This window comes from Mesocricetus auratus, unplaced genomic scaffold, assembly GCF_017639785.1.
Source record: "Mesocricetus auratus isolate SY011 unplaced genomic scaffold, BCM_Maur_2.0 Super-Scaffold_100010, whole genome shotgun sequence".
Classification (NCBI taxonomy): Eukaryota; Metazoa; Chordata; class Mammalia; order Rodentia; family Cricetidae; genus Mesocricetus; species Mesocricetus auratus.
The window spans coordinates 7,917,648-7,945,233 of record NW_024429194.1 but is presented as its reverse complement, the minus strand read 5'-3'; the positions used below and the strand labels follow the sequence as shown (position 1 = coordinate 7,945,233).

The 27,586-nt window shown below is 45.8% G+C and overlaps 2 long non-coding RNA genes across 12 annotated transcripts in view; one reads left to right on the top strand and one right to left on the bottom strand.

Annotated features, from left to right (window-relative positions):
• Window positions 1-8,581: 8,581 nt before the first annotated feature.
• On the bottom strand, window positions 8,582-20,268 carry LOC110342210. Of its 5 annotated transcripts, none has more exons than XR_005879776.1 (6): window positions 20,129-20,268; window positions 19,223-19,866; window positions 18,526-18,651; window positions 14,128-17,136; window positions 13,189-13,311; window positions 8,582-13,048 (listed from the first exon to the last, which is right to left on the bottom strand). It is a non-coding gene; the product is annotated as an uncharacterized LOC110342210 (long non-coding RNA). The 5 variants fall into 5 exon arrangements; XR_005879775.1 differs by having other exon boundaries at window positions 8,582-13,311; window positions 14,128-14,454; window positions 14,815-17,136; XR_005879777.1 differs by having other exon boundaries at window positions 8,582-13,311; window positions 14,128-14,191; window positions 14,815-17,136.
• Window positions 17,308-27,586, top strand: part of LOC121142725 — a 190,919-nt gene continuing 180,640 nt past the window's right edge. For 2 of the 7 annotated variants that reach the window (XR_005879772.1, XR_005879767.1), the window contains exon 1: window positions 17,308-17,799. This is a non-coding gene — a long non-coding RNA (uncharacterized LOC121142725). Of the gene's footprint in view, window positions 17,800-19,081; window positions 19,170-27,586 lie in introns of those variants that run through there. The other 5 variants (XR_005879769.1, XR_005879773.1, XR_005879771.1 and 2 more) reach the window with 3 other exon arrangements.

The following is a 27,586-nucleotide window of genomic DNA, read 5'->3' as shown; positions in this document are numbered from 1 at the left end:
TGTACTTGGATGTTTTTACTCTTTGGGGGCCCACCACCCAGCTCCTAAATAAATACACGAAGACGTATTCTTATGAATGCCCAGCCTTAGCTTTTCTAACTTAAACTATCCTGTTTCTCTTTAACTACCTCTTGGCTCTGGGCTTTGTACCTTTGTATCCTCCTTACTCATGGCTGGCTGTGTGACTGGCTGGCTGGCCCCTGGGTTACTCCTTTTCCTCTTAAGCCTAGATTTCTCCTATTTACAATCTCTGCCCATCAGCCCCGCCTATCATTTCTCCTGCCTTGCTATTGGCCATTCAGCTCTTTATTAAACCAATCAGGTGTCTGAGGCAGGCAGAGTAACACAGCTTCACAGAGTTAAACAAATGGAGCCTAACATGTTTGCATCATGAAACAAATGTTCCACTGCATAAACAACGGCAACACATCATAAATTAGTATTCCACAACACTTGTTCAATAAGTAAACAATAGATTCAACTCATGTAAATGTTGAGAAGCAAAACTTTTGATTTCAGAATGAAAGGCTGAAAGTTCCTTAACATTTTGTCTGTTTGTTTTACTCTTCTGCTATAAACCCCCAGGGCATTTCCAGGCTGGAAATTAACATAAAACTTTTTTTTAAAATAACCATTTTTTAATTTAAATTAGAAACAAGCATGTTTTACATGTCAATCCCAGTTCATCTCCCTCCTCTCCTCCCCTGGCTCCAACAATTCCCTATCCCGTCCCCTTTCTGCTCTCCAGGGAGGGTGAGGCCTTCCATGGGGGATCTTCAAAGTCTGTCATATCATTTGGAACAGGACCTAGGCCCTCCCCTGTGTGTCTAGGCTATGTATCCCTCTATGTGGAGTGGGATCACAAAGTCCATTCGTGTACTACAGATAAATACTGATCCCCTACCAGAGACCCCATAGACTTCCCATGTTCAGGGGGTCTGGAACAGCCCTATGCTGATTTCCTGTCTATCAGTCTGGGGTCCTTGAGCTCCCCCTCATTCAGGTCAGCTGTGGGTTTCTCCAGCATAGTCTTGACCCCTTTGATCATCACTTCTCCCTATCTGCAACTGGATTCCAGGAGTTCGGCTCAGTGTTTAGCTGTGGGTGTCTGCTTCTACTTCCATCAGCCACTGGATGAAGGCTCTAGGATGGCATATAAGGTAGTCATCAATCTCATTATCAGAGAAGGGCATTTAAGGCAGCCTCTCCACTATTGCTTAGATTGTTGGGGTCATCCTAATAGATCTCTGGACATTTCCCTAGTGCCAGATTTCTCCTCAAACCTATAATGGCTCTCTCTATTATTATTATGCTATCTCTTTTCTTGTTCTCTACTCTTCCCCTGATTCAATCTTCCTGCTCCCTCATGTCCTCCTCTCTCCTCCTCTTTCCCCTTTCTCTTTCTCCTAGCTCCCTCTCCCCTCCCTCCATGCTCCCAAGTAGCACAGGAGATCTTGTCTCTTTCCACTTCTCCAGGGGACCATGTATGTCTCTCTTAGGGTCCTCCTTGTTTCCTAGCTTTTCTGGTGCTGTGGATTGTAGGCTGGTAATCTTTTGCTCTATGTCTAAAATCCATATATGAGTGAGTACATACCATGTCTGTCTTTTTGTGACTGGGTTACCTCACTCAGAATGGTTTCCTCTAGTTCCATCCATTTGCCTATGAATTTCAAGACTCCATTGTTTTTGTCCGCTGAGTAGTGCTCCATTGTGTAAATGTACCACATTTTCTCTATCCACTCTTCAGTTGAAGGGCATCTAGGTTACTTCCAGGTTCTGGATATTACAAATAATGCTGCTATGAACATAGCTGAACAGACGTCCTTGTTGTATGAATATGCATCTTTTGGGCATGCCTAAGAGTGGAATTGCTTTGGGAGCCCATTCCCCATGTAGGGAAGCTCTCTCAGCCTTTATCTTTTGCCTTGAGGCTTTTTTCTTTCTTTCCTTCTGTGTGTCTTGCTTTCATTGCTTCTTGTGTCTGCAGGCTGGCAGCTGCCTGACTGGCCACTGTGTCTCCTTCATTCTCTGTATCCTCTCATCCCTCCCTTGAGCCTAGATTTCTCCTCCCTGCCTGCCAGCCCCACCTATCCTTTCTCTGCCTAGCTATTGGCTATTCAGTTCTTTATTAGAGCATTCAGGTGCCTTAGGCAGGCAAGGTGAAACAGATGCAACACATCTTTACACAATTAAATAAATGCAGTGTAAACAAAAGTAACACACCTTTGCATAGTTAAAGTAACATGTGGCATAAACAGATGTAATACATCGTTGCCCAGTTAAGTTGATTTTCCACAACACCTAAAGGCAACCAGGTTCAGTTTTTATGTATATGTGTGTGTTTTTAACCACAATAAGCATTAGCTCAGTTTTCTCACTGGGTAAGGTACCTAGGCTGAGCTTTGCAGAGCTCCCCTCTAAAGTAAAAAGTCTGATAGAAGTAAGGTACCCTGAGATGAGACAGCACAAGGATTACATTGGCACAAATGGCAGATGCGCTGGGATTTCGGAGGACGGGGGACCTCAGCTGAGCCTAAATGGTAAGTTCATCCCTGATGGGGGACGTCCTTCTTTGTGCATGTTTCTCTTATTGGTTGATGAATGAAACACTGTGGCCAACAGGGGCAGGGAGATAGGCGGGACTAGGAGATGAGGCGAATTCTGGGAAACGTAGGCGGAGGCAGTCGCCATGTAGCCGCCAAAAGGAGAAACGGGCCAGACCCTTCTCCAGTAAGGTAAGACTACGTGGAACTACTTAGGTTAATAGAAATGAGCTAATAATTAAGACAGAACTAGCCAATAAGAAGCCCATGCTAGCGGCCAACAGTTTTATAATTAATGTAGCGTCTGTGTGTGTTTGGGGCTCACCAGCTGGGACAAGAGTAGAAGAACCTCTCACTACATCCCTAGTTAGGATGGGAGAGAGCAGAGGCATGACAATTGTGGTGCAAAACCTGGATCTCTCTGGTCTGGCGGGAACTTGGGGAAGAACAATTGCTAAGAGGTTAGACAGGAAACATTTTTGACTAAAGAATCCCTGTAACCTGGATCTAGGCAGTCTCCTCTATGGAAGGAAAATAGATGTAACATACATGTTAATATAGTCTTAAAAATATTAAGATTATGAAAGGAAATATGGATGTGCATAGTTTCCAGAAAACCTTTGGCTGGCTCTATTGTTTAATCTGTTGTGAAAGAAAGGATATGCATGTCTCAGAATTTGTGATTTTCTTTTATTATAGCCATGTCATGCTTCATTAAGGCAATTATGAAATTTAAATGCCTTATACATGAGTCTGTTGACATCAGAACTCTGTAATAAAATAATACAGTGAAACTCTAAAACTGGAATAGTAAAATATAATCTAAGTTTGGACAGAACAATATCATTATATGGTATTAAAGTAGCTATGTTCATTAGTCTACAGTAAATCTTTTTTAGGGTTATCCACAGGGCTTAATTTGTCAACCATAAACAGGAATATTTGCTACATTGACAAGACATTAAAAATTAATAGGATACATATTACAACTGTTAGCTTTGAAGGTGATCTATATATTTTAATGTTCACTAGACCCTCGTCATAATACAATCTTTTGAGCCTGTGCCATTAAACTGTTGTTACAACCATGAGGTTGTTTCACTCAGTAAGAAACTACATCAGGTGAAGAGATTAGGCCACCATCTTCCAAATCTGCCCTAGTTAGATGGTGGGAATTGAGAGCGTTTTCTAGGAGTTCTAGCAGAGAACATATCTCTGTTCTTGATGCTTTAACATAAAGGATCAGTGAATCTCTTTTGTGCACAGTGCAGGGAACAGAGTGGCAATGGCAGAAATGGCTGGTCTTTGGAATTGCTGCCCCGACTTCATTAAAGTCTGTAGAAATAATCAACAAATATTAACTATCTATTTGGGCACCTGGTATCATGGAGCCAGGAGGTTGTCTGGAGTTGGGAACTTCGCAGATTTCCAGAGAAGGCGCATTGCTCATTGTAACGCATGGGCATGTTGAGGGTGAGGCTACGTCTGGGTCATGTGACACTGAAGCTTAGGAAGCTGGTGCCAGCTAGTTTTTCCACTTAACACAAACTGAGTCATGAGCGAAGGAGGAACATTCACGGGATGACTTGCCTCCCTTAGATGGAGGGGGCTGCTGTGGGCGTGGTCTAGTTTGTCTTCTTGACTAATGACTGAAGGCCCAGCCACACTCATCCACCTCCACCCCCAGGAGAAAATGGTCTTGGGTTGTATCATAAAGCAAGCTGAGTGAGCCGCAGGAAGCAAGTCAGTGGGCAGCCTCCTTCATGGGCTCATCTTCCGTCCCTGATGCGCTGAAATAAGGCAGTGGTTCTCCAACTGGGGTTTAGACGACCCTTTCACAGGTGTCCCATAGATATCCTGAATATCACATATTTGCATTATGATTCATAACATCAGTGAAATTATAGTTATGAAGAAGCAGCAAAAACAATGTTACGGTTGGGGATCAAGCACAGCATAAGGAACTGTATTGAAGGGTTAGCAGCTTTGGGAAGGTTGAGAACCACGGTGGTAAGGTGAACTAAACCCTTTTTTCTCCAGGTTCCTTTATAAAGGTTAGGGTTGATCACAGCAACAGGAAGCAAACTCGGTTAAAGCAAGGGGGGGGGCTGGGGGGGAACAAGGGAAAGAAGGGATCCCTAATGTTAATCTTTTCAGTTCTTTTCATCTTTCCGAAGACATCAGAAGTAAAATCATAGCGCTGACAAATGGCAGCTAACGGGCATCCTGTCACATCAGGCACTGTAGACTCATGACCTGTCACGTCACCTTCATAACCACGCTGTAATGTATGCATCTTTGTCACACCCGTTTTTCAGCACAGAAAGGCGAAGCCTGGATTCCAGCCATTGTCTATGCAGGGGTCTGAAAACCCTAGCCAAAGCTAGCACAATGATTGTTCTCGTAAATGAACTGACTCCATGGTAGCCTTCATTTATGTACTTTGCATGGCTACTTTGTAGCTAAATGGTAGAGATGCGCTTGCAAAGCTGAAAACATTCACTAACGGTTCTTTCTGGAAAAGGAGGGGTGTGTGTTTGCAGAATAGGGCTGTTTACAGGAGCTTCCACCTCAGATGGAATTGCCAGGATTGTCACTTGAAGGAAGTTAATTGGAGAAGAGAATAGGAAGTGTGGGGTGGTAATAACAGAAGAAACACTGGATTGGTGTCTGCCAACCTGGATTCTAGTCTTAATTACACCAAATGCTGCTGTGGGACCTCGAGTAAGTCACTCCATCTCCTAAGAAATCGGTTTTCCCCTGGTCTAATTAAACCACACTGCAGAGTTTCCAAATCAGGTTTTTTGAACATTTTTTTCTGACTTGGGAAGCGTTCTTTCAACAGATGAAATGAAATGTATTTTAACCGGTTCCCCATGGCAACACTTACAGCCATTTCCAAATAATAACCTTTTGAGTTCTCCCTTTTTTGGTTGGACACCTTTTGGGGGTTTAGGGTTAGGAATAGAATGATCTTAACGCAAAAACTTATTTTTGTTTTCTTTACATTTGTAAATGCCAGCCATTTCTTCCCCTGAAAACAACCTAAATCTGAAAAGCTATGTTCTTGAAGCTTTTTCTCCAGAGAAGCTGAAGACAGAATTTGAGGGATATGTGAAGAATTCGGAAAGGATTGTATGAAAACAGTTGTTCCCAGCTGTGAGTCTGCCCTGGAAACCAGTGAATGCCACGGGCTCAGACCAGCTCAGTGAGGACAAAACAGAAGTCCCTTCAGTAGAATGGACTGAGATGGCCGCTTACCAGAGCTCAAGGAACTCAGTCATTGATTGGAGAGATGGCTTAGCAGCTCAGAGCACTGACGCATTCGCTGCTCTTGCAGAGGACCTGAGTCCTGGCTCCCTTGTTGGACACTCAGGAAATCTGACTCCCTCTCCTGTTTTCCTCAGTCCTTCACTCACACACAAAACCACGCACAGACATACACATGGTTGGAAAGGAAAAAATTAACAAAGGAAGAAGATGAATCCTAAGGTAAAAAGAAGGAAATCTTAGGCTTGGGCTACCTGGAGTTAACAATAATAATAGCCTTGCCCCAAAAGACTAGGGAAAAGGCCTGGCTAGGAAGGGCAAAGGCGACCTTGCAGGATGGGCCTGAGCAGCACCGTCTCCGGCAGTGGGTGCCGATGGAAACCTTGGCTCAGGGTGGATCATGACGACAGAAGCCTGTGTTAGCCAGCTGCTTCTGTCTTGGCCCTTTCTAGTTAGAATGGGAAGAGAAAGAAGGTGTTCAGTGTATATTTTAAAAATCTAATCTCAGTCAGAGTAAAGTCCAAGTCTAGTTATATGTGTATTTTAGGAACAGAGAAATATCAGAAGTTCAAACTCATTATCTGAGAGTGAGTGCTCATTTAGCCAACACCAGCTGTGGCCAGGTGGCTGTCACGATGACTCAGCCCTCCACATACCGAGCCCCCTCTGCATTTACTTCCTCTTGTGAGGCGCTCACTCGTAGTGGTTTGAATAGTAGCTTCCAAAATGATGCATTCAGGCTATAAATAGGACCTGGTTTGGAGGTAGGGCCTTGGCAGGTGTTGTTAAGTTAAAGGCTTGGAGGAGACACCATCTCCGAGTTCCTGAACAGGCCCCGAGTTCACAGCCAGATGTACTGACAGGACAGACTGGAGGACACAGAGACCAGCTGGCAACATCACCGTGGCAGGACCAAACCATGGGGGCACCAGCTGCCGTGGTGTGGCTGCAAGTTAGGGAATCCCGGTCAGAGGCCAGGATTCTGCAGTGGAAGAGTGGCCCCCCAGCACTGTCAAAATCGGAACATGATAGAATAAATTTATGGTGTGATAAGCTGTCCCGTTGGTGGCCCTTCATGACAATAGTGTTTTCATCATTCATCCTGACTGCCTCCTTGGGCTAGCCCCGCCAGGGAATGAAGACCTAAGTAAGGGATTACGGGGATTCCCAACAGGCACCTGTGTGCCAAGATCTCAGTGATGCTCTGAACTCCGTTGGCTTTGACCGGTGTGTGTGATGTGTGGGAGCTGAGGCTCTACCTGGGAGGAAAACTGGAGAAGTTTCCACGATTCACCTCCATCTGCTCAGAATGCCACTCATTCATCTCACCTTCAGGTACGGTGAGTGAAGTCTCCCAGAGATGAAATCACTGGATCCTTGCCCTCAATAGGATATCTGGGTAGTTTGCACATCCCGAGAACGTTTCATTTTTAGAGCGCCTTACACACGCAGATGAAGTCCCACTCCCGAGTCTCATAGTAACTCCGAAGCAGGTCAGACCCCTGTGACGATGGGTCCTTGAAAGTTTTGTGGCACAAAGCCAGGGAGCCCATAAAGAGAGCCAGGCTAAAAAAATAAGCTTTCCCAACCCAGCGCACTGCTTATTGGCTTACCCTGTGGGGAATGACTGACAGCCTCAACAGCGGGTTGACAAACCGAAACTGCCTTTACCAGCAAAGTGTTCTTCCGTGAATATAGGAAAGAGTAAAAAGAATCAGAAAAGAAGAAAAGCAGACAGATGTTGTGGGATATATGATAACACTTGGAACTCTGAGTTTGCATTTGCGTTAATTAAATATAATCAACCTTGGGCCAGGAGGCAGAGCCAGCAGGTAGCAAGTAGCACTAGAAAGTAGTCCTAAGGATGGATAGAGAGAGGACATGAAGTAATAGGGAAGGACTCTGAGTGTGGCCGTCCTTTCGGGTTTGTTGGAGCAGAAGGAAGGCTTTTCGGAGACACCAAAGTAAGAGGGAAGGTCAGCTAGTTACTCCTCAGCCTCTTTGAGCCAGCAGGTTTTCACCCCAGCCTCTGATACCCCAGTCTTATTGAGAACTAGAACAATAGACGTCTAGTTAAAACTGCATTTGGTGGCAGGGGCAGGAGGCAGAACCAGAGGATGTAAAAGTCCCACCCTGGCCAAGACCAGAGAAGTGAGCCAGCAACCACAGAGCTGCAATTCCTGGCTGAAACTGCAGTAGATTCAGGTGCAGTGTCTGTGCTGGAGAAAAAATGACAGGTAGATATATTTCACATACCAAATGTGCCAGTGTTACATGTAATTGGATATGAGGATGGTGCAGAATTGATCATTCAATGATAGTACAACATTAATTAGGAGAAAAACAAAATTAAATGCCTGTCTCAAACATAGGAAACTGATTTGTACACTAAAGTGTCCAGTTGTAGAAACTGAAGCTCTGTGTACAACGGGATAAAGAGGAAACATTTTAATTGTTTCAGAGTAAAGGCCTTTCTAACCTTAGAATAAGCTTAGTGCTACAAAGAAAAGTCAACTGACTGGATTATAAAAATTAAAAATAGTGCTGTTGCTGGTGGCCCGCACCTTTAATCCCTGCACTCAGGAGGCAAAGGCAGGTGGATCTCTGAGTTCAAAGCCAGCCAGGTCTACAGAGTGAGTTCCAGCAGAGCTGGGGCTGTTATACAGAGAGAACCTGTCTCGAAAAACCAGTCCCCCCCCCAAAAAAATTTAAATGATGTTGTTAAGGATGCTATACACTTAATAGAAAGTGAAACAAAACATTTGCAATATGTGTTATTAGTTTATTTATCAATCGCTTGTGGTACAAAAGTTGTAAGATAGAAACTGTAGTCACTGCTAGGGACAAAGTGGAGATAAGTAGTCTTGACCTCAAGAAACTTGATCAAGTGGGCAAGGGACAACACGGAAGAAGGCTCCAGAATATGATGGGTATTATTAAAGGCCACATCTAGTTGTCATGGGAACACACATTGCTGACAAGTAAACAAGACTTGACATCTCTCCTGCATAAAGAATTTAATAAAATCAATGAGAAAAATGTTAACATAGGCATATTGACCAGAGATATACATTGGAGATTCCTAGATGAAAAAACATAGTTCATCAATAAACATGAATTTGTCTTCATGTGTAATTAAAGGTATGCAAATCAAACCAAAATATTTACCCACTAGATGATCAAATAATAATATCACCCATAATAAGGTCCTAGTGACAACATGTAGGAAATTGGATGCTCTCACAGACTTTGATAGAACTATCAACTGTAGAAAATCTTACGGTACACATTAATATTTATAATTTTAAAATCCATTTCTATTCAATATTATGAACTTATTCCTCCAAAATTCATTGTGTAGGGGACTAACTTTCAATGTGATCTTCGGAGAAACAGTCATGAAAGGGGGGTGGTGGCTGTAAGACAGATTTTAGTGCCCTTAAAAGTAGAGGTACCAGCATCATTAATTGCCTGTGGTATTTCCCAGATCTTCGTAGGCATGTCAACTGGTGGTGTCATTGCTCAGGTCTTGTAGAGGCTACAAAATTGTTGACATTTAATGGATGTAGCTCCCCTGTCCTATATAGAAGACACAATCTCACAGCAGGTATCCTGGTCATACAATACTAAGTGGTCAGCCCTAAAGCCATAGGTATATGAGCAACATGAAATGGAGTCAGCAGGTTGTATTTACACATTTACATGTATGTAATACATCTCTTTGATTGTAATAGTAATCAAATAAAGGGAGGGAGGAGAGGTGTGCAGTAAGGGTAAGGTACAACAGAGTTTTGAAGACATGGTACCCAAGAGAGATTGAAAAATAGGTTTCAATATTCATATTAAATGCTGTACATTTTTTAAAGATAAATAATACATCGAGCTAAGTATACTAAAATTTTAAAAAGAAGAGGCACCAAAAGAACTCTCTCTTTCTGTGATTCCCACACCTCCACTAATCCTACCCATGTGATGAACCATGCAGCAACTAGCTTCTGTAAGGAGAGTCCTCACCAGTAACCAACACATATTTCCATCTTGCATCCTGGTCTCTAGAACTGTGAAAAACACATCTTTGTTGTATAAAGCAACCAGACTTGGACATTTTGTTATGATGACCCTTATCTGATACTGTGTATGTGTGTATTTGCATATATGCATTTAAAAATTAATAGAAGAAGCAAGGCCATGTAAACACAACAACATCTCTCCAAAACTTATATCAAGATTTGCAAGATACAGACCATGCCAAGGTCCACCCCACTGTCTGGTTTTGAAAACGAAGTATTATTAGAATATAGCCATATTCATTTTTCAATTTATCATCTCTGGCTGTTTCATTATCACAACAATAGACTTGAATAATTGCAATGGAGGCTTTATGTTTGCACAAATGGAAAATATTTATTATCTGATCCTTCTTAGGAAGTTTACAACCCTCCCTCTGTAGATTAAAATTACAAACAATTGGAATATTCATTAATTATATTTGTCTAAAATTATCGTATATCCATACTGTAGAACATTATACAACAGTCGATAAAGTAGATTATCTATAAAGACATGTAAATATTTGTTAAGGGATTTTGATAAATGAGAATTATAGCTCAATGTGTATAGCATAATTCATTCATGTGAACCCTGTGTATACAGATGCATATTGATGTGTGCTTCCATTTACTAATTGCAGGCAGTGAATTGTGATATTGTCACATTAATGGACAAACATTGAAGCCTGTCATTGGTGATCTTTTCCTAACCATTTAATTAAGCAGCCATCAGAAAACCAAGTCAGAAACAGGACAGCAGTGATTTCTCTAGGAAATCCACGAGATGCAGGAAGTGGTGATGAGATGGCCGGCCTTGGCCTAGGGTGAGCATCCACCATGGATGTCTGAAGTGTGCCGTTGATGAATTTTCCTGCCGCGACAATTGGCCTGATGAAAGTAGGTCTCCGCTAAATGCATTAGGCTGAATTAAAACAAGACTTGGATACAACCCTTGCCTCTGGCCTTTTACAAGCTAGGCCATTAGATGACAAACACATTGTTTTCACTCTTGGAATCGTACTTCATGTTAAAGCGGGAGATCAGTCTTCTGCTTTTTGAGTCCATGTATTTTAAAACTTCTGAAGTAGCCCACAGAGGACCACTGTACATTGCTACCACAGTTTGCCGCCCGTAAAAGCCACCCACAGATTGTCACCCGTTGATTGTCTCCTGTAGATGATTGCTGACTGTAGGCTGCCACCCATAGATTGTTACCCATGGACTGTCACCTGTAGATTGTCTCCTGTAGATTGCCGTCTGTAGACTGCTACCCATAGACGGCATAGCCCAGCGTACTCAAGGAAACATGGCCCAGGCTGTCAGACTGGGTGTTAATTTGGTTCTTTACATTCTTACTGTCCTCAGCTACACAGTCACCAAGGAAAGTGTTTTCTCCCACAAGTCAGCCACAGCGCCATCCAGCCTGGATAGATGCCGTCACCATGGTAACAAACACCATCTCCCTGCTTCTGGCTCAGTGCTTATCCTCCATCTCCTCCTCGACCCCAGAGCCCCTCTCAGTCCTGTGGCTCCCACTCACAAGTTTGTTTGCTTGTTGTTGTTGTTCTTAAAGAATAGACATATTACAGCAAACAGTAATTGCACATGATCTGTTTTTCCCTCAAAGGAAGATAGCACTGTAACCCTTTTTTGTTGTTGTTGTTGTTTTGTTTTGTTTTTTGAGACAGGGTTTCTCTGTATAGTTTTGGAGCCTGTCCTGGAACTCACTCTGTAGACCAGGTTGGCCTCGAACTCACAGAGATCCCCCACCTCTGCCTCCCAAGTGCAGGGATTAAAGGCGTGCGCCACCAACACCCAGGAATAAGACGCTTTTTTGTTTTTGGTTTTTTTTTTTTGAAGTACCTAACTAAATATGGCATTCCCTTCCCATAACAGCACAAGTTCTTGTCTGATGAAAATAAAGGGAGGAGAATGGGATTTTTCAATAATGCTCATGAATCTTGTCACTACTTTTAAAGGAATATGCATTTTCCACTATTGTTAATTAACTTTACATATGTTGGTGCACTTTGTTCTGATCCTCCCTCTCCCCTCTTGTGGCCTCTTCCTCTCCCCATTAGTTCTCCCTTCTGGTTTCCTGTCACAGGCATCGCGCCACCCTCTCTCTCCGTCCCCTCCCTTGATACGTCTTCTCTTCTCTCACTGCTCCCTTCAAAGTCCCAATACCCGGGTGTGTCCACTGAGGAACGACAGGGGTGGCCACAGCCCTTGGAATGTTCTCTTCTGGTGTATCTGCAAGGCCCTGGGTTCCTGGTGCGCTGGGAAAGTATGCTCACACAGGCGAGGGATGAGGAGCACAACTGGAATGCTGGAGCCACACCAAGCCATGGAGAACCGATAGTGACAATGTCATCTGTTCCTGAGACAGGCCACCTGTCCCCACGGGATGCGTTCTCTTGTACCAGTTCACGTGCTGTACCCAGTACGTTTCCGGGACTGTGTTGACTGCAGGAGATCCAGAAGTACAGCTCTGTCATGGTTGGCTGTAAGCAGCTTGCCATCTAGAGCGCTATATGCGTCTGTAACTCTCCCATTCTCTTAGTGACCGGTCTCCCAAAGGCTGACCTACCCAGCATACTATTTTATAGCAATAATCTTTTTTTTTTTCAAGCACTAAGTGGACATTTTCATTCCCAGAAATCATTTTCTGTGTGCCTCTGCACTCATTAAACCAATGGTCTTCTTCACTTGGGGCGGGGGGGGAGTGGGGTTAGAGAAGAAAGTCATTTCTCGTCTGTCAGTGGGAAGCTGTATTTTCACAGACTTCACAGTGGGTCCATGGCGTTGCTTTCAGGCTTCGCTGAGAGAGGAAAAGGTGTTGCTTCATTCTGCCAAAGTCTCTTTTACAAAGCAAATGTGAGCCCGGGGAATCCAGATCACTGCATTCTATTATAAGCCCTCGCATGCGGCGCTGCAGGGAACACAACCACCTAAGAGGCTCAGGGGAAGCCCTTTGTGTTTCTCAGAGTCGCGAGCCGGAAGTGGAGCTACAAGGCACGGGTCACGCATGACCCAGCTCGGTGGTCTTTCTGGGATGGAAACTGGAGGATGCTGTAGGAACCCGCTCCACCGCTGCAGTTTCATCTTGGCGCATGCTCAGACCGTGGTTGGCACGGCTGTGCGTCTAACAGGTGCCCGGCTGGGCTTTAGAAATGTGTGGATTACCTAGAGGGAAGAACACTAGCTCTCACCCAGTCTCCCTCATCCTGTATGACGCCGTGTCCCAGAGGGAAACGGAAGATGAAGGAACCAGTGGAGCAGAGAAGAACCAAGGAAGAAAGAAAAGGACACGAGTGTGTTCTCACAGCCAGAGCCAGGGTTTCAGTCCAGGATGCCCAGCATGAAGAGGATTTCAGTCCAGGATGCCCACGTGAAGAGCCGAGAAGGACCAGCCACTCCTCAGTGACACCGCCACTGCTTTCTGGGCACTGGGATCGAACAAACGAGAAAGCATCAAAAACCGGCAAGGATCCAGAGGACACTGCATAACCCAAAGACATTTCATTATGCGCCACAGCGAAGAGTGACATGAACGTGTACTCTTGACGATATAGGAAGGGTGGGATGAAGGGAAGGGGGCAGGATGACACATAGGCAGATACTAAAATTTCAACTGTCCAGAACCAAGTTTGCCCTTAGCTAGAAAATAGAGACTAAAGTTCCGGCTATGCTCAGAGTGGTAGCTTGGGAAACCTCTAGACCAGGGTCCTTAGTTACGTAGAGAACTTTCTCCAGTGCCTCCTGAAGGAATAAATATTTGTTTTCACCCAGTGACAGAAGAGATGCGGGAACTCCTAGACTTAATGGGAGGACTAGAATCGGGATTGCATCGTCTCGTGGCCGCTGGGGACGTTTTGCTCGATCGTGCAGCTAACCTCGCTAGTGGGAAACCCGGTCAGTGCGCACTCAGCAGGGTGCTGGGATTTGAGATGGGGACAGAGATCCCTGTGAACACAGGTTATGGATTTCGAGTATTTACTTGACGTACACTAGATTTCATGTGACATCGTTGTTCTGAAAACACTCATTAAGGAACTAGGACAGACTATAGCAGGTGGCAGAGTCATCCACTAGAAGCCTTAGAGGTGGTTGTGTGTTTTAATGTGTTGTAAATCTTTTTACTATTATCTTAACATTTCAACTGACCTTCCTGTTAATCAACGGAACCACAGATTTCTAGTGAGGGGTTTGGAGTATGTTTCAAAGAACAAAACAAAAGCAAAAAACAAAACAAAACAACTCACCTCATTTACTTTATTTAATTCCACTGATCTAGTCCAGACTTGTAGTAGACCGTAAGGCTTAGATCTGAAAAGGCAAATTGCTTGGTCTTGATCACGGCACGAGTTAACTCGAGAGCCAAGGTTGAATATGGTAATGGTTCTTGGTGATTCCTTAATAGAAGCCAGCCACTTCTGCACACAACATGCGGAGACAGAGCAGATGGAGAGTGGGAGGCTATAGAGAGATCCTGCCGTGGAGTCACACGATGCTCATTTTCCTGCTATGCTCCATCGCCATGACTCTGGATGCCATTGCTCCGCCCCTTCAGCATGGACTTACTTCCCAGTCTAGGAACACAGGAACGTGGGTAGCCAGCGTGTGCTGGCCATGAGTGTCCAGAAGAGAGAGCACACTTGTTACCCTAACTCACACACAAGACTGTGTCACACTGGGGCGTGAACACCCTCCATGATAGGCGAGGCAGGTGCGACCCCAGAATCAGAGCCAGTCACCCAGCCACAAATGTCAACTCTCTTTTAAGAAAAACAAATCTGATGAGCTCACCGAGGAATGCTTAATCTTTACAAATAGACTGCTTTTGTTGCCTTCCCGATGAAGACATTGAGTCAAGAGATAGTTTCTTCTGAAAGGCAAAGCCAGGAGCAGGTCCTTAAAGGGACCCACTCAAGCTGGATTCTTCTACTTACCTAAACACACCGTAGATTCTGGCCCTGGAGTCTCCAGCAGATTTTCAGGCCTTGCCAGTCTTGCACGACTTCAGCCAAATGTGTCCTCATTTCTGGAGGCACTCTCCAGCTCGATTTAACTTGCCTGCTTCTTTACTCATTCATTTTTGTGTCGCCACGGCACAGAGCAAACAAGACTGTTAAGGGACGATCACAGAACTACTTGTTTTCTAACAACCACTGCAAGCAAATCCACTCCTAGGGAAATAATCTGTCTCAGACGAAATCGGTGTGGGTATGCCTGCCATTCCTTGGAAAATAAAACCTAGAATATTCTCAATTCTATCACCTGGGATGTTCAGTCAAAATTCCAATCTCATGTAAAGTTAGAGCTTTCTCCCCAAGCCCAGCACAGCACCTCTGTGAAGAAAATGAACAGAATGTGACGGGCCTTGTTGCTAGTTCCCCTCTGCATTCTTAAATATCCTAACAAGATGGAAGGTAGGGGGTAAGGGTATGGAGAGGTCTTAATGGATTGCCATCACTTTAAGAGGGACATTTGGTATGGATTTCCTACGTTCTTTGAGGATGTCCGTTTCTGAAAATCCTTGTTATGTGAGCATATGCCTTGGCTAATCCCTTGGTCTCCCTCCCACAGCCACAGGGCATCTGGTGGTACACCTTCGTCTTTGAAAACAACGTCTTCCCATAAGACAGCCCAGTTTCCCTTGAGCCACCTGCTGGGCGTCTATTCCTACCAGAGAAGTTAACTTCTCAGGCATGAGAGTCATGTACCAGTCTGGGATCAGAGACTGCATCACAGTGGTTTCTTGAAATCTCCGGAGGAGCCAATACCGAGCTGGTGCCACTTGCGGGTGGTGGCATTGCGGCACACGCTGTACATGGAATTGTTGTCCTAATTACTGCTTTCCAGACGTTTGATGTCAACTCTAATTCTCTTCTTTCAAGGTAAGGGTTGCACAACTGGATACAAATCACCTCACTACAAGTCCTAAATAGGCAACCCTGCCCATCATTTGGGAATCTAGCAATTTCCACCCCTCGAGATCCATGTAACCTTCCTAATGGATTCCTACCTGGGTGGGCTGTATACTTAACTTTAGTTCTGGGCTCGCACCTATCCCCGGGACTTCGTTTCCTCTGTCACTGGTTAATCACCTCTTCTTTCTGTGGCATCCTGGATGTAGCAACTATTTATGCCATTGTCCCTTCTTTGGTTCTGTGTCTTGTTACAAGGCAACAAGTTTTTGCTGCCTATCTGCCAGTTTACAAACCTAAGTCATTTTGGCCTTTGTTCTTCTCTGCTCAATCAATAAAGGGCAGGCTATAGGTCTTAGCAAGGCTGCTGGGGGACATTTGCCAATTCTCTGGCTTGGTCTCCTTGGTACTTCATCATCTAGCCTCCCACAGACTCCTGAGCTCATCAGATTCCTCTTCTCTTCTGCTTGGTGAGACAGACGAGACCGATGTGTGCTGCTTATAGGAAGTGTGCTTGTTAATCATTTGAAGAATCATGTTGCGAATCCATTTGCCAGTTGTGCTTTAGCTGGTATACACTCATTTCGTTCCACTTCCTTCCTCTCAGAAGAATAACAAACACAGGCAAATGTTAAAAAATGCCTCTGGAGAACAGACAAGACACACGCACAACTGTTTGTCTCGCGCTCAACTTTTTTTTTTGAAATATTTTATTTGCTGCTGAGAAGAAAATGAGAAAGTACATTAAAGTGGCAGAGATGCAGAGCCCATGATCTGTTCAAGTCAACACCCCAAATTATGCTGTTATCAATAATAACATAACATCAATAATAACATGGATGCTCTAAGTGCTTTCAACCTTTCTGTAAGTCCCCCAAAGAATGTTTCATCAGACTACTCTACTTTGGAAACTGATTTGAATTTAGGAAGCTAGATATTGAGAACAACTTTGATTGGACTGCATATTAAAGAGAGTTTATATATTCGCCATTAGTAATTCCCAATCTAATATTACCAAAAAGAAAGTTCTGAGCAGCTGCCACGTGGGATTCTAAAATATCACTCGCTGATAAATAGCATAAGCACCATTGACTCACCACAACCAAGCACAATTCTCTCTCTAGTCAGAGAGAGAGCAAGCTCAGGATTAGTTAGGTATCCAGCAGTCCGATCGGGGAGGCTAATTAGGGAGAGGAGGCCTTGAAATAGAAGTCACCAGAAAAACCTAGCAGATGAGACATTCCGGGAGCTGAGCTTGTCCTTCGTCACAGACAGATCACCTTCGAAGGGAACGTTGCCCTCGTGCAAAGAGCAGTTTTAAGGGTTCAAAACATTTTCTGTCGTCTGAGGATTAAAAACAGAAGCAAATGATAGCAGTTCATGAAACTGTCTCTAGGGGTTCTGGAAGCTTTCAAGTATCAAGATTCCAAATTAGTATAACAGGTATGCCAAGTGAGTGTCCAGGAAAGACACACCCACAAGTGCGTGGTGTTTGGCTTGCCCCAGACTTCACAAGAACCGAAGACAGGCAGTCTTAAGACAGGCACATGTGTAACCGGAAGTCGGGCACGTGAAAGCCCAGCTCTGAACGCTTTGGCATTTCAGCGCTCTCGGACTAGGAGAGCCAGCCTTCCAACCAAGTGCTACATCTCCGGGGAGGAGAGCCAGCCTTCCAACCAAGTGCTACATCTCCGGGGAGCCGCCTCATCCCACTAGCATTCCTATGCTCTGTTCTGTGGGTGCGGTCATCAAGGACGAGACGGCCATTGCTCCCGCATAATGTGTATTTAGTTGAGTATCCCTCAAAACCTGGACTGGATACCTTTTCTTGACAAACTGGCTGGAGTCCTGGTGTGAGGAGATTCTTAGGATTTTGTCCTGCGAGGTCTCTCTCCCCCACACTATTTGGAGGCGGAGAATGTTGGCTGCGGTGGGGAGAGCTACGGGAATGGTTCCCACGGACTAGCTCTGCTAAGACTGACATATATCCGTCTCTACAGGACTGGGGTAGGTAACCTTGAGAAAACACCAGAATCAGACATTAAAGATCTTTTCCCCCTCAGAGCTGCTGTTTTCTGAAGAGTTGGCAGCCTGTGCCTTACGTGAGGTGAGACTGAAGCTTGGCTTTTCAGCTTCATCATTGTGAGAGGATCCTGGATGATATGTTAGAGTCTAACGAAGGCTTTTCTACTTTCTCTTAAAAAAAAAAAACCCAACCAAACAAAAACAAAAACCCCTATTTTTATTGCACAGGCCAAGTTCTTTTTTCTTTCTTTTTCTTTTCCTTTCTTTTCTTTTCTTTTCTGAAGGACAAGGTTCTGAAGGACAGCCAGCCAGTTGTGAACTCTTCATAATGAGTTTTAATGAGGTGCGAGCCCCTTCCCTGAATGTGGGCCAGCAGCCCTCAAAGGGGAGAGATTATCTCTGAGGTCTCCCTCTGCCACGCTCTTAAGGCCGCTTGTCAGTTTCCCTAGCTTTCCAGGGCAGAAATCTTGGTTCCCTGGGGGACCACACCCTCGTGATCTGAGCAGTTTCTGCGTACATATGCTTCTTGTACACATGTCAAAGCTTGGTAGGTTATAATCCCACCATGTGACCCACCCTGCTCATGTTTTATTCCCACAATCAGAGACGATGTTCAAAATGCAGAACGACCCCCGGTTTCCTCAAGGGTCCTTCAAAGGACACCCTGCCACTGTGTGTGAGCAGGGACTACAGTGCTTCTCTGCCTACCTTGTAGGACTCGGGAGAGATGTAGACTGGCGGCCTTGGGGAACCCTGAAGGAAAGCTGCTCACTGACTTGCATGGAAGTGCTTCCACATTTTAATGGTCGGCGTAGCTGTACCAGTGTGCGCCACCTGGAAAGAAGCAAGGTTATCATCTCTACCTCATAATCTAGGAAAGCGAGGCCCAAGGAGGCTAAATAATCTTTCGGCCACACACAACACGCAGGAAGGGAGGGGACCCAGAAAGCATGGCAGGTTTGCATGACTCCAAAGCAGAGACTATCCTCTGGGGGAATATCATTTTAAGGTGTGTTACTTTTGTTTATGTTGCGTTTGTTTAACTCTGTGAAGCTGTGTGACTGCACCTATCTAAAACACCTGATGGTCTTATAAAGCGACAAACAGCCAATGGAGAGGCAGGAGAGGGGAATAGGAGGGGCTGGCAGACAGACAGGATAAATATGGGGAGAAATCTGGTGGGAAGAAGACATCTGGGACCAAGAGAGGAAGGAGGAGGACGTTAGGGGCCAGCCACCCAGCCACCCAGCCACCCAGCCACCCTGCCACCCAGCCACCCAGCCACCCAGCCACCCAGCCACCCAGCCACCCAGCCAGACACCAAGTAAGAAGGAGAGGAATAAAGATAAAAGGTAGGCGGGGTAATTTAAGAAACTGGCAAGAAACAAGCCCAGGTTGCTCTGACCCTGTCTCGTGCAGCTGCAGGAGAGCCTGGCTGTGTGCAGGCTTTGGAAGTTCCCCTTCAGGGCCGCTTCCCTGAATAAGTGATAGGAGTCCACCAGGCTGGCTTTTCTGACGTTGCTTTGGGGATAGGAACCCAAAATACACTCTTTTTCAAAGAATATTTTTTTCTTCTTTCATTCTTCATTCCAAAGATCAATGGAATCTACAGAGGGAATGAAATGATCTTCTCTTTTGAAAAGCCTCTACATTAAAAAAAAGGTTGGCTTGCCTTTGGACCGGCAAATACTCACGGCAGACAACTCAGGAAAAGGAAAACTGTTGTGAAGTTACTGACATTCCTACTATCTTTTTTATTACATTGACGTACATACAATCTTGAAACAAAGCTCTTTATAAACCTAAAGTAATTTTAAAATCATTAGTTTATAATCCAGTTTTTGAAATGCAAATAAAACAAATTTAGCTTTGAAATAATTTCTTTTCCTTTTTCTCAAGTTTGTTACTTTAATATTTCATTTAATTGCACCCTTCTTGGACGTTGCAGGGCATTTCCAACATTTTTATTTCTCGGCAGTATATGCACACTCCATTCCAGTCTTAGCAGGACCCTCTGACTCATGGAGGACTATGTCCATAGACAGAACCCTAAAGATGAGATCACAGAGATTGGAGCATTAAAACATCGCACCGTTACATTCTGGACAGTAGTGCCCAGTTCATTCCCTGTCATGCGTATTAAAGGGCCTGTTTCATCTCAGTCTTGCTAGCATTAATGATTTAAAGACCTTTTCAAACTGAAAGATGAAAAAGCCTTTCTTTTTCTTTAAGTAACAGCTTAGATTTTTAAAGCACTATAGCCGGTTCCATGCCATAGCATTTTACACAGTCTCCAGCAATACAGACTTACCCCTACAGGACAACCTTGCCTTTTATTCTGTAGAGGTCCAGAGGCGGACAAAAGTCTCTGGCCCGAGAACCAGTTTTAAGTTGCCTGCCACACACTTTGGGGGCTGCCTAGCTCTCCCCCCGTCTGCCAGGCCACTCTGCTTTGTGTGTGGACATAGGGAGGAGCAACATGTTTTTAGTGTTTGCTTTCCTCTCTGATGACAAAGGGAGTGTGAGTTCATTGAAAAGAGAGCAGACATCCGGAGAAACAGGAAAGTCCGGCTTCACAGCTTTAGAGCCACTTAGCGTTGACTCTGTCATTCACCTCCCTTCCTCTCTCCCTCCCTCCCTCTCTCTGTCCTCTCCCCCACCTCTCCCTTTCTCTCTCCCCTCACTCATGTGTACATAATGCACAGCATGGACTCTGTGTGTCATTTACCTTCTCTCTCTCTCTCTCTCTCTCTCTCTCTCTCTCTCTCCTCTCTCTCTCTCTCTCCTCCTCTCTCCCTCTCTCTTTTTCTCCCCCTCTCGCTCATGTGCACATAATGCCCAGTGTTGCTGCCATAGTTGTTCGGGTCAGAGACGGGACTGGCAGACTACACAAGCTAGGCTCTGGCACTGGTCTCCAGGACACCAGTTAGACAAGCAGTGAGTGATGCAGGGCTGAAAAACAGAAACAGATTCACTCAATGAGGCCACACTGGGAACAGGAGCCAAGAGGCCTAGTGACCCCCTCAACTCACCTGTGGGTCCTGCCATGGTTGCAAGAAGTCAACCAGAGCCTACCAAGACAGATCAAGGTGGAGTTTTGGGCAGCAGTGATTCATCGCTCTCTCTTGGGTCTCCCCTGCAAAGGGGCTTAGGAAGTTGTCAGTTCCATCCCAGAGGCGAGTTACTCGTCCAGCTGACCCAGGCTTCAGTTTTTGCCTTTTCCAGCGTGTGACTCCTGAGGAGACTTCAGTTTCTCAGGAAGTGTGGTCTCAATAGTGTGATAGACTTACTACCTTTAACTGTGTAAAGGTGTTTTGTATTTACTCCTGTTGCCTTTGTTTAAGATGTAAAGATCTAATTAAGGAAAGATGTGCTACTATTTCACCTTGCCTGCCTAAAGTATCTGACTGGTCTAATAAAGAGCTGAATGGCCAGTAGCTAGACAGAAGAGGGATAGACTGGGCTGGCAGGCAGAGAGAATAAATAGGAGAAGAAATCTAGACTAAGAGGAGAAGGGGAAGAGAAGGAGGGAGAAGGAGAGGGTGACGCCAGGGCCAGCCAGGCAGCCAACAGTCAGCTGACAGCCAAGCAGACTAGAGTCAGCTGGAAAGAAAGATATACAGAAGGAAAGAAAGGTAAACATCCCCAAGGCAAAACATGGATAAAGAGAATCAGGTTAAGTTAAGAGAGCTAGCAAGAAATGAGCCTAGGCTAAGGCTGAGTATTCATAACTCATAAGAAATCTCTGTGTCATGATTTGGGACCTGGTTGGTGACCCTCCAAAGAAAGCCTGGTACACATAGTGTTTTATTGCATAAATTGCCAGGGTTTAATTAAATAATCCCTCAGGGTCTGACATTTATGTTTCCATTTTCAACTGTAAATAACCTGGGTAAATATTTACAAAAACTTTATAGAACGGTGGTGGCAGGTGTGTCAGAAAACCAAGTTCTTCATTTACTCAGTGAGTTATTTTGTGAGTGTGGGCACAGCACCACGGTGAGCTTGTGGAGATCTAGCTTGGTGAGGCACAGTCTCCCTTGTGCTGTAGCTGTCTGTACTCCAGTGTAGCTGGCCCAGTGGTTTCTGGGCAATTCCCCAGCCTCACTACCACCGTTGCGGCAGGAGCTTCAGCAAACCTTTAAGCAGTTTAGCCGCCTCTGAACCCTTTCATGTCGCTATGCACATACTCCCCACCGCTCTGGAACAGCTGTGCTTACGCCACACCCTTCTACGACTGGAACCTTCCCAGTGCCAGCCCGCAAGCAGCATTTCCTGTGATCCGTGTTTTAGATGCTTAGGAAAATGAGAGATCATGTGGCCCAGGTTCCAACACCTAACATCTAGGTAATATAGGGAATGGCTTAACTAACTAATCCATTAATTTATTTGTATGCTTTCGTTATACGAAGTAAAGGATTTTATAAAGCTGTCTTGGCGAGCACACAGCTACAACGTGTTTTGATCGTTCCCACCTCCCATTGCCATCGCCCTCCTCATCCTCACCCCTCCCTTTTCTCGTCAGGCTTCCTTTCTCTCTCACTTGCATATGGGTATGTATATGTATGTATTGGAGACTCTGAGTTACCTTGAGATACGAAAGCTGCATAATTACTGTGTGACATATTCAACACGCGTCCCTTTAGCCTGTAAATGTTTCTGTGCTGGCTTTCGTGGTCCTGACACGGGCTTCAGATTGAGTTCTTGAAACCATGTGTGTGGTAAGGGGGTGCCCACAGAGGAGAGGAACAGGAAACACCCAGGGAACCACAGGACCCATGTGAGCTTGCAGTAATGTGCTGAGTGTGTCCCCATCTTCCCTACCTATGCTTAACCTGAAACCATCCAGGGTTCAAGTTGTGTACCTGTTCCTTACAGCAATAGGAGTGGAATTTTATCCTGTCTGCTCACCCCCCCCCCAGTCCAGGCCCGACAGTGTACCGTATACGCCCATATCAGACAGCAAGAGACGGTTTTCATTGTCAAAGTGATGGGATTTCAGGGCTGGAGTCATTTACCGTTAATGGTGTGACAGTGGTAGTTGATGGATTTAGCGTCAGCCTCGGGAGCTAAGTCCAGCTCGCTCATCTGACTTCAGTGATGCTGTGACACGGTTCCAAAGGACATCTCAGAGCTGCCAGCTGCCGGCATGCTGCTTCTCAGATAAGTCAGGCCTGTTCCTTGGCTTCCTTTCTGAGAATAGCGTGCTCACAGCAATTTCCAGAACTCATTAGTTGCAGAAGATGAGACCTACCTTAAGCCCACTTAAGTATGAAGTGAAGCCCTTGTCGCAAACCCATGTAACTCACACAGCTGGAAGTTGTAGGCAACATGTGGCCAGCGGGCCAACGGGACGTGTCCCGAGACACCACACTACCTTCTCACTTGTGCCTCCTTGTATTGTGTCCTCTTCAGGTGCGTCCTCCCTGTGTAGTGCTCCTACACATTTCTACCCAACGTCCTCCCTGTGTAGGGCTCCCATGCATTTCTACCCAACGTCCTCCCTGTGTAGTGCTCCCACGCATTTCTACCCAGCGTCCTCCCTGTGTAGTGCTCCCACGCATTTCTACCCAACGTCCTCCCTGTGTAGTGCTCTCACACATTTCTACCCAACGTCCTCCCTGTGTAGTGCTCCCACGCATTTCTACCCAGCGTCCTCGTGCTCCCACGCATTTCTACCCAGCGTCCTCCCTGTGTAGTGCTCCCACACATTTCTACCCAGCGTCCTCCCTGTGTAGTGTTCCCATGTTTCTATTCAATTAGCAACCCCAGCTGAGCTTCCTTTTTCTTTTTAATTATCTGTTCTCTGTGTTGTGTCCAAATTCTGAACCCCAAAATCACCAAGAGGCCAGGCGGTGGTGGCACATGCCTTTAATCCCAGCCCTCGGGAGGCAGAGGCAGGCGGATCTCTCTGAGTTTTGAGGCCGGGCTGTTCTGACAGCCTCCAAAACAATACAGAGAAACCCTGTCTCCTAAAAACAAACAAACAAAAAAAGAGGCCTATTTCGATGCAAAAGCGAAGAGTCTTTTATTGTAGATAGTTAACAAGCTAACCCCAGTAGCTCGGGCCCTTCACCATGGCAAATGGCTGGAGAAAGACCCCAAGCAACCTCGAGGCAGGGATCTTAAAGGGCAGCGTAAGGGGGAGTGTCTAGGGGTATGAAACAGTCTCAGGATTGGTGCGCTTCCAGGTTTGGGTGAACTGCCCTGTGTTGATTGGTCGACTGGTTGTTATGGCCCATAGGCCCTCCCAGGGCGGTTGCTATGCTCTGCACGTCACTGTTGTGCACTGTCCATAAAGCACAGCCCCGCCAGCTGACTTCTGATTGGTTCCTTGCCACGAGGATGGCATCTGACCTCCTAGTGACCAGGACAGCAGCGGCAAGGTCATGTAAGCACATGTTAGCCTGTAATGGCTGCTAAAATGGGGGACTGGTCACTACATCTGTTGATCGCCAAAGCCTTGCAATTCGGAGGTCCATCTCTGAAATCTCTCTGGAGCACTGAGTGCTCTTGTCACCTATTTCTAGAGACTCAGAGTTCTGTGTCATCCCCAGTCACATTAACTGCGTGGGCAGCCAGAGCTCCCCACCACCACCACCACTCAAACCAAAGCTGAAGCTCTCTGTTTGTTATTGACTGTTTTGTGTGTGTCAGTACCCGTATGTAGAGGTTGGAGGACAGCCCTCAAAAGCTAGTTCTCTTCTCCTGTCTTTACTCGAGCTCCAGGGACAGATCTCCAGTTATCTTGGCAGCAAGCGTTTTATCTGCTTAGCCATCTCCCGAAGATCATTTCATGTTCCTAAAGCCACACTTAGCCTCCAGAATGGCGGTCAAAGCTGTGATTAAGTTCTGTGGCTGATGGCTATAGACCAAGACAGCGGAGGCCCCTGAGGGTCAGAGCCTTCTTACAGTATGCAAGAGGGCCAAGAGGAAACACCAGCTAAGCGCCAGGCTGGGACCTGAAGCCAGTGACTCCAGGACCCACAAGGAAGGTCCCTGCAAATTCCAGCCAACTGCACTCGCCGCCATGAGGAGACCGCCTCCCTTCTCTGGGTTTATTTTCCTTCCTGTCCCATGAGTTCATCAGCCTACAGGGCTGCCATGTGGATGGGTGGACTCTAAGTGATCCCCTCGGACCCCTGCGCTCAGAGCAGCCTCACGCCTGCGCTGTTGCTGTGATGTCCCTGTCTTCAAATTCGCAACGGTTTTCTTAGCAGGGAGCCAGTGGTTTCGGTTTGTACTGTGCCTGCAAATTACACAACTGGCGTGTGGCCTAGGTCAGTGAGTTCAAGGATTTCCTGGCGTCTGCCGATGCAGCAGAGGGACTAGGCCCCTATTTAATTGAAAGGAAAACCCTTTTCATACAGAACTAAAAATGTTTATTTATTAAAGGCCATCTCAGAGTCTTTTCTGTATGAACGAGCTTTGCAACTTGGGTCAACAGGGGTTTTTAAACTCCCCGGCCGCAAAGTCCCTCCTGCCTTATTTATTTTTAAAAGGACACAATCATATGCAGTAAATACTACACAGAATGTGTTCTCCCTGTTTGACGTTTGCTTAGGTATCTAAACTTGATAGCCTGTACTTAGAAATTCTGATCACTGTCAGGAGTCACATGTCACGTGGCAGGAAGGTCAGGGGGACAAGGCTGGAGCTAAGGAACAGGTGACTAGTGCTCTTTGATGACCTAGGACTCTGTCGCAAGCAAGATTTACCCGCTGACCACCCACTGAAGCCTGCATCCACCCACATCTTTTGTCCTCTGGGTTTTCGTTTATGTTCCTTTGCCTTCCTCGTTGTCTTACTCAATGTAGTCAACTCTTCTGCTTCCGTTTTCAGCATGCGTCATCTCATTCACCTGCTTTATGCCTCCAGATCTGTGAAACACAGCCACGGCTGAGTCAGTGCCATGCGTTCTGGCTTCGCCGCCCAGCTCAGCCTGTTCCCCATTTGGTTCTCTGAACTGACAATGTCTGGTTTGAAGCCCCTCAAGGGTCGGGCTACCTTAAAGGGAGAATCCAGACTCCTTGTGGCCGCTGCCTTGTAAGGCCGGAAGCCACTGGCTTCTCCAGCAGCATCTCCAGCTGGCCTCCTCTGCCGCTTACACGGTCGGACCACGGTGTCCTTCTGAGACTTTCGAGTTGGCCTCAAGTTCTCTGTTGTTTGTTTCTAGCTTAGCTTCCTCACCTCTCCACGTTTCAATGGTTCTTATTCGTCCTTCGAGTCTCCACCACAGATCATAAGGTCATCGAGACTCTCCCTATCCACTTTACTAAAGATGGTACCCTTCCCTCCACCAGTACTGGGGTGGGATAGAAAGACAGCGAGAATTAAGGGGACACAGGGCAGGGACTCATGAAAATATCAGACAAAATGCAAAGTGCCTACACAGATGGCGTTGCTTGCCTAAAGAAACCTCAAGGAAAGGATATTACAAACCTTCATGGAGAATGCTTGCGCCTTGGCCTAAGCGGGTACTTCACTCCTCACAAATCTCTAAATGTAAGCAATGCACCTCCCCAAATCACCTCCCAATTTCACCTACAAAAGGAAATTCTTTAAGGAAAAGTAGAATGAACTCATACAGTTTTCTTAAGTTTTAGACGACGTAAACTCTAAGCTTTGTTCATTTTTTTGGACTGTGTTGTCCATCACTTAAGCAACATGACTTAGAGTATGGAGGAGGGGGGCTCCCCGAGTCTCTGGCAGCAGTGTAAGCCTATGTCCCCTTACTCCTCCTCTGGGGACACCTAGTGAAGACCATCATATTCTACTGTGCATATGTTAGTTGTTCAATTATTTTCTTATTGTCGTATGCCTAGAAAACAGATGCCTTGAAGGGAGGAGTCGTGTCTGCCTTGTCTCTCTGGTTCTTATCAAGTGTCTGGCATGTAGTGTGTGCTTACTAAGTGTTTGTTCCCTGAATGGCCCTGTGAATGGTTCTCTGGGTGCTTACGTCATATACACTGCGTCTCTTCTGGCTTCTAATGGGGTCCTTGCCCCGAGTTCCCGCAGCTGCCTGCGCCGTTCCGCAGCCCTTGGAGTCCCAATTCCGTGCATTACTTGGGAGCTTGTCACCGCTTCCTCGAACTGTAACTCAGAACTGTGTGCTCTGTAGCCACGGCCAGCACAGGATAGGCACCCTGCTGTGTTTGTAGCCACGGCTGGCACAGAATAGGCACCCAGTTATGCTCTGTGGCCCCGGTTGGCACAGGATAGGCACTCAATAATCCTGATTGGTTTGACTTGAGTAAGTGGAAACTCTCAATGGGCGACTAAAAACTGGTAAAATGGGTCTTTGATTTGTTCATTTACTTTTTCATTTTAAATAAAGCCAGCATTAGGAGAGATGGCTCATGGGTTACCATCACAGAGTGCTCTCCCAGAGGACCTGGGTTTGAATCCTTGCACCCACATGGCTGCTCACAACTGTTTCTGATTCCAGTTCTGGGAGATCCAACCCTGCCTTCTGACCTCCATTGGCGCCAGGGAAGCCCCAGGTGCTCAGACATATATACAGGCAAAATACACACATAAAATAAAATTTACAATGAAGGAAAACAAAGCCATGAGAAGTATTGGGCTCCTTGCCCGAAGCAGGCACTTTTCCCAGTCATTCAGCAATCTTGGAGAATAGCCGAAGCACCAGTCTCCACTGATCCAAATCAGCTTCATTAAACACTTCCCGGCCCTGGGAGATGGATGGCGTGTGAGCACAGCCTTGACAGGCAGGAGGAAAAGATCTCCACCTCCAGGTGCTCCTGGC